Raw genomic sequence first — 8,143 nt, 5'->3', positions numbered from 1 at the left:
TTAAGAAAAATATTAGCCTTTTTTCGCTAAAAGAGACAATATGGTATTTTGAATCAATGTATAATCCTAAATTTTAAACTCAAGCAGACTTCGGTCCCTATCTTGCACCTGATGCAAGTGTCTTTGCTATTTTAAGACGGTCCAGCGCCCGCGTTGTTTAAATAACCAATGCACCTGCATCTGTGCGCCCATGGGTGTGCTGGTCTTACAGGGAGGTGTGTTCAGGTGCATTCTTAAAGACCTGGTCTAAAGTCAATTACACAGCATTTCATTGTTTTCATTTTAACAGAGCATTAGTAAAATGCTCCTAGGCTTGTGCACAGCGCGCGCACACTATGCTTTTTACACACACAGGGACACATAGCAGCACACACACACACACACACACACACACACACACACACACACACATGCAGAAGATTACAAATAAAAATATTACGGTGCAAATCCTCCATCATAACAGTAGGGCTGACACCTCTTAGTCGACTAATCAGTCGTTTTGGTCTTAGTCGACTAAGATTTCTTTAGTCGATTAGTCATTTTTTATGCTTATTCATGCTTAATTACTTATTTCCAAGAAACTTCTGAGCACATTTATGGTAAACACAAGATTTAAAGTGGAGCTTTTGCAGGATTAATTGTGGAGAAACTCAGTTTTACAGATGGTTAATTAACTACATTTATATTGTGCTTTTCTAGTCTTAACCACCTCTCAAAGCTCACAGCTCTGTCAATTAAATCAACTAATCGATTAGTCGACAAAATCCTATAAGTGTTAGTCGACTAAGAATTTCTTTAGTCGAGGACAGCCCTACATAACAGCAATGCTCCAAGGTCCAAACGCACCTGGCTTTTAAAGGGAATGGGAGATGATCTCTGATTGGTTGATTGCATGTTAAGCCCAAAACACCCCTCTGATTAATGAAGACACTGCCCTCCACCCACCACCTAATCCATTGGATCCGACTAGCCGATAGACAGTGTGTCTTGTATTAAGATGTACAATTTGTTGAAAATATTCAAATTTATAATCAATGTGATGCGTTTTATTCAGTAAAATGGCATTGTGTTGTTGTATCCAATCCAATATTTCCTATATTTCTAATCAGATTTCCTATGCCTGACTGTCCCTGTTTGTTTGCAGGCTGCATTATTGTGCACCTGACCCGGAAACAGGAAGCTGGTCGGTCCTGTTTAAATCTGCACACTTTTTTTTGATGCTACAAGCTTCCAGTTTCTTCCACCGATGGCTGCTGATCTCTTTTCTTTTTTGATTTAACCTTTATTTATTCAGGGAAGGATCACTGAGAGGCAGCCTCTCTTTGTGCAGGAATGACCTGATCACATTCACACAGTTGCACACATTCCTACCTGGAAGCTTCCCGGTACAACCACAGGCTGACCTGCTGGCCACTGAGCAGCTCCATTCATTCATTCATTCATTCATAACATGCATGAATGAAAACAAAAGGAACAGGAAGAAGAAAATCTTATGGTACCTGTCACTTATTTGTGCACATCAAAAAAAAAAAAAAAAAAAAAAGAAAAGAATATATATATATATATATATATATATATATATATACATATATACAGTACAGGCCAAAAGTTTGGACACACCTTCTCATTCAATGGGTTTCCTTTTTATTTTCATGACTATTTACATTGTAGATTCTCACTGAAGGCATCAAAACTATGAATGAACACATATGGAATTATGTACTTAACAAAAAGTGTGAAATAACTGAAAACATGTCTTATATTTTAGATTCCTCAAAGTAGCCACCCTTTTGCTTTTTTGATAACTCTGCAAACCCTTGGTGTTCTCTCAATGAGCTTCATGAGGTAGTCACCTGAAATGGTTTTACCTTCACAGGTGTGCTTTGTCAGGGTTAATTAGTGGAATTATTTCCTTTATTAATAAAAAAAAGCAAAGGGTGACTACTTTGAAGAATCTAAAATATAAGACATGTTTTCAGTTATTTCACACTTTTTGTTAAGTACATAATTCCATATGTGTTCATTCATAGTTTTGATGCCTTCAGTGAGAATCTACAATGTAAATAGTCATGAAAAAAAAAGGAAACACATTGAATGAGAAGGTGTGTCCAAACTTTTGGCCTGTGCTGTATGACAAAAAATAGCTGCTTCATGAGTGGATCAACCCCAAACACCAAACTCCACTGGAGCAGGTTGGAGGTTATAAGGGCCTTGCTGAAGGGCACCTCAGTGGTGGTAATGAAGGAGGGGGACAAACGCTGCTCTTTCACTTTCCCCCACCCAGATTTTATCCTGTCGGTCTTGGGGATTGAACCGACAACCTCCTGGTCACAAGCTTGCGTCTCTAACATTTAGGCCACCGCTGCCCACGTTCTTCTCCTCTCATCTAGGGTTCTTGGTGTGACAGAAGAGGCCTCAGCCTGCGTGAAGAGCATCACGTGTGGATGTGAAAGCAGACTTCTGCTGTCGCTGGTCTGACTTTAACCTACCTCCACCCCCCCCCCCCACCCTCCCACCCACCCACCCCCCAGGCTGTCTTGTGCAACTGCGGAGGCTTCTGGTTTTCCGGACCCAGAAATAAAAAGGCCAAGAGAGGAAAAGGGAGATGAACAGAGGGCGGTTGGTGGTCTGGTGGTCGGAGGCTGGCCAAAAGGCTCGCTACCGCTCTCTCTCTCTCTCTCTCTCTCTCTCTCTCTCTCTCTCTCTCTCTCTCTCTCTCTCTCTCTCTCTCTCTCTCTCTCTGTGTCTCTCTCTGTCTCTGTCTCTCTCTCTCTCTCTGTGTCTCTCTCTCTCTCTGTCTCTCTCTCTCTCTCTCTGTGTCTCTCTCTATCTCTGTCTCTCTCTCTCTCTCTCTGTGTCTCTCTCTCTGTCTCCGGGCGGTTATGGCACTGAGCTGTTGATGGATGACACGAGGAGATTAGCAACCACAGCACGCACACACACACACACACACACACACACACACACACACAAAACAGTAAACGGTTGGAGAGCGTACAGTTCTTTTTTTGTGGACATTTTGTTCGTTAAACACCCTTTCTGGGGGGGGTTATTATGAAGCAACGGACCCCTGAACACAGACATGTCTGAGGCAAGACGTGACTGTTTCGTCCATTTATTTCCCCTCTTTGTGTCTCCAGGGACCCCCCTGACCCCCCCGACATCCCTCAGGGCCCCCTGACCCCCCCCTGGGTCGTTGCCCAAAGGAGAGATGGGCGGATGATACAATTTGTAATACAGTTTATACATGTACATCATATTACATTGTACATCCGATAGTGCACACTGCACTTTGTCAAACACACCAAACACTGTGCGATTTGGGGGGGGTGGAGGAGTTGAGGAGAGTTGGAGATGATCATTCATGCTTTCATTTCCTCTGGCTTTGATCCCTGTAACAATTTGTTTACTAGGGCTGTCCTCGACTAAAGAAATTCTTAGTCGACTTACACTTATAGGATTTAGTCGACTAATCGATTGGTTGATTTAATTGACAGAGCTGTGCGCTTTGAGAGGTGGTTAAGACTAGAAAAGCACAATATAAATGTAGTTAATTAACCATCTGTAAAACTGAGTTTCTCCACAATTAATCCTGCAAAAGCACCACTTTAAATCTTGTGTTTACCATAAATGAGCTCAGAAGTTTCTTGGAAATGAGTAATTAAGCATGAATAAGCATAAAAAATGACTAATGGACTAAAGAAATCTTAGTCGACTAAGACCAAAACGACCGATTAGTCGACTAATCGACTAAGAGGTGGCAGCCCTAGTGTTTACCTGTCGGAGTAATTCACATTCACATTATTAACTACAGAGCACACATCAGAACCTGGTTTAGGTCCACTTCACCTTCTTACCGGTCCAGGCTCCGACTCTGTCTCTGTCTCTGTGGGCGCTGAACTTGGAGTGCATCACTTCAATATCAGATAGAAAGGACCCTGAACAATTTAACTGCTCGACATTTTGGGACAATGACTGGCATCCGCTCCACAGGCACTGTCACCGAGCAGAAGAGAGTGATCAGCTCAAGAGTACGCACACCGCCGTACAACAACAGGGCCGTACAACTCTACAATGCTTCACAAAAAGGGAAGATAGGGGAGAAAGAGACTTCTCTGCATAGTCTGTCTCCCTCTCCACCACTTCCACTACCTCCTATAACAACAGTTATGTACTGACTGTCCACTGGCCCACTGTTTAGCCTACTGTTTACACTGCTTACACTGTTTACTGGCTATATTAGCCCATATGCACAACCCCACAAAACGTTCTGCAGTGCTCTAATACTAAATAAACTGGATACATAAACCTATACAGCACTGCGCACATGGTACTTCCTGAATGGGCAAAACATACCAGAATATGTTAAACAGAAATGTGGTTAGGCCTAAATAAAATTGTCAACAGAAATAATCGATTATGAGCCGGACGATTATCGATGCAGCATCGTCCATGTCCACGATTCGATGCATCGATTATTTGAACAAGTTCCACACACAGTTCAGGATTACGGGGTTTACCACTCCTGTTGGCCTGTGGTCAAGTCTGACCCCTTTTCAAAGTTTTCTATATCAGAAATCTGGGTTTCCTGCAGTGGCCCGGGTTAGAATCCGACCTGCTGCCCTTTGCTACGTGGCATCCTCCATCTCTCTCCCCCTTTCATGTCTAGCCACTGTCACTGTAATAAAAGGGAAAAGCCACAAAAAATAATCTTTAAATAAAAGAAATAAATCTGGGTTTCTGTGGCCGGGTTGGTTCAGTGGGTAGAGCTGGCGCACATATACTTGGAGGTTTATGCCTTGATGCAGAGGTCCAGTGTTCGACTCCGACCTGTGATGATTTCCTGCATGTCTTCCCCCCCCCCCCCTCTCTCTCTCTCTCTCCCCTTTCTCACCTAGCTGTCCTATCAAAATAAAGGTGGAAAAAGCCCCAAAAAATAATCTTGTAAAGAAAAGAAATGTGGGTTTCTTTCAACAAAATTGCCCAAAAATAACACGGATGGTTCAACGCAGCGCTCTTCGCAATTAAAATGTTTAAAAAAACGTTAAAGAATGTCGACTAAAATGACATAAAAGTGACAGAAGCGCCAAAAATATTGAAAAAAAAGTGACTAAACACATCGAAAGCCTCGAAAAACAGCAGAATAAAGCTTTGAAAAAAAACGTCACACAACAATGCAATAACAATGTGACAAAAAAAACTTTAAAAATAACCCGTTAGAACTGTTGCAAAAAGCATCGAAAAATGTGTCAAAAATGTGGAAAAAAGGGTTCATTTTGACCAAGGGGTTAAGCGAACCTCCTATGGCGCCACATTGATTGATTTACCAAGCCATCACCTCCCGTTAGCATCCCATTGACTCCCATTCATTCTGACGTCACTTTGACAGAGAATAACTTTACATCTGAAGCGTTTAAAGACTCTATTTCTCCGTTGTTTATTTCTAAAGAAACACGACAATGTATAAAAGGCTCCATTACCTTGTAGCTCACGTTATGGCTCCGTAGCAGACGCTTTTATAACAATAGGCTAACGATTGGGTCATAACCACGAGACTTACTGTCACACAGTAGAGGAATTACCGTATAGTACAGGAGAAGCTCACAGGCAGTTTGGACTTCCATTAGCTGTTTAGGTTTAATTACTAATGTTAACTAGCATGTTAGTGATCAGTAATTACTAATGTTAACTATCATGTTAGTGATCAGTAATTAGCCTGTGTCTATGTTATCTCCTTACATATACCTACACTCTCCGTCTCTGTAAGATTGGGAATGATTGAGATTTCTCTCTCACAGCTACCAGAAGACTTCACACTTTCAGACACGTTGCTCACGTCACATCTACGTCTTCAAGCTCAGTTGGAGGCTGCTCAGTAACACTCAGCCAGCACCGGGAAAGAGACTTCTGATATCCTCCACTGGTCTCAGACCAGAGACACGGGGTCTGCTGGTCCAGTTTATTTTACTGATTTTGAATGAGAACACAGCACACAGGTTCAATAAAAACCTTTTTTATTTAGATCTGATAATAACTGAACTCATGGATCATCTCAGAATAACTGCAAGTCATGTATTAACTTCTTCTGTCAGCTGCATCCACAAAGCAAACATCAGTTTACCAATCTGTACACAGCAGCTGTGTGACATCATCGCCCGCCTCCGTGCCAACAGCTGATGCGTGATGTCACCGACGGGGGACCTGACGTATGCTTCCCGTCCCACACACACACACACACACACACACACACACAAACCCACACACACACACACACACACACACACACACACACACACACACAAACACACACACACACACACACACACACACACACACACACACACACACAGACAAACACTGCGTTAATGGTGAACTCCTAAACCCCCAAAGGTCGATCTCAAAACTTTCATGCAAACCTGACGAGTCAAACAAAGTATTTTATATTTTAATATTTTATATTTTAGTATTTTATGTTTTAGTATTTTAGTATTTTATGTTTTAGTATTTTAGTATTTTATGTTTTAGTATTTTAGTATTTTATGTTTTAGTATTTAGATTCCGAGTCAGCGTTGCAATCTGAAGTCGGGATTTAACATTTAACAATTATGGGATTATTATTGGATTTGTCAATTGGGTTGAAAAATTTAAGGTGTGTATGTGTGTGTGTGTTTGTGTGTGTGTGTCTATGTGTGTGTGTGTGTGTGTGTGCGTGGGTGTGTGTGTGTATATGTATATGTGTGTATATGTATAGCCTATGTGTGTGTGTGCATGTCTGTGTATGTTTGTGTGTGTGTGTGTGTGTCTATGTGTGTATATGTATATGTGTGTGTGTGTGTGTGTTTGTGTGTGTGTGTGTATATATATATATGTGTGTGTGTGTGTGTGTGTGTATGTATATGTGTGTGTGTGTGTGTATATGTATATGTATATATGTGTGTGTGCTGCAGGGACTGACTCTTCTTTTCTTCCCTCCTTCTGTCCTATCTTAAATACTAAAGTGTAGAGCTACTTTGATAATCCATTAATCACTTTGAGTCATTTTTATATGAAAAAACATCCTTATTTCCTTCCCTCCTTTCCTACTTCCTTTGTTCCATCTTCCCTCCTTACCTTCCATTTTCCCATTGTCCTTTATTTATCCTTCCTTCCCTTTCCTGTCCATCCTTACCTCCTTTCTTTCATCCTTCTTTCCTTCTCATCCTCCCTTATTTATCCTTCCTTCCCTTTCCTGTCCATCCTTACCTCCTTTCTTTCATCCTTCTTTCTTTCCCTATACCTTACAAACTCACTTAAAGACTTACGTATGATGTGTGATAATGTGATTGGACTGATTAGCTGCGTCATGATTGGCTGCATTTCTTTCTGTTTTTTAAGAACACTTCAGAAACTTATATATAAAAAAAGGACTAAACATTTGATAATTTTGACTTTTAAATAAAAATCTGACTATGACTATATGCTGGTTGTTATCAGGTTGTAAGTCTGATATAAAAGGTTAATAATGTTTTAGCAGCATCTAGTGGCCAGTAGAGGGACTGGGAGCACCGGGGCTGATGGGAATTGTAGTCCAATAATGTGGTGAAACAGACACACAGTCTGTGGGCGTCTGACAGAAAAAATACATGTGCTCGCTGAGCTTTTCAGAATAAAAGACCTGCTTCATTCAAACCCACAACTCCGACCCAGAGCCCCTGACATCACTGTAAAGCAGATTCTCATTCAACACGTGAGCTGCTTTCAAAATAGTTCATCGTGATTTAAAGGTGAAAGAATCGCTTGTTTCTTTAAAGGTGCCCTGCCATTAAAAAACATTTTTACTTGTATTTTCTTTAAATCTGTCAGGTCCATATGTGTGTTTGTGTTATGTGGTGAATGTGAAAATGAACTTCTAGCTCCTCTGTCAGCTCTAGCCACTGAACAGAAATAAGCAGAGAAATCAGACCAATCATAACAGCTGGCCAGTCTGACATCATACTGCCTGAGCTCATTACTATTCATGAGCTCGCCCAGTTGGGCCGGGTAAAGGATGCTGACAGCCAGGCTCTCATTGGCTAGCTCAGTGAATATTAATGAGAACCGGCACAAATCGAGCCGAGTCTTCCTGCTGGCTTTCTATACCACGCTAGAATGGCTTGAAACAAGG

Source organism: Perca flavescens, chromosome 7, assembly GCF_004354835.1.
Source record: "Perca flavescens isolate YP-PL-M2 chromosome 7, PFLA_1.0, whole genome shotgun sequence".
Taxonomy (NCBI): domain Eukaryota; kingdom Metazoa; phylum Chordata; class Actinopteri; order Perciformes; family Percidae; genus Perca; species Perca flavescens.
Note: the sequence above shows the minus strand (reverse complement) of the source record.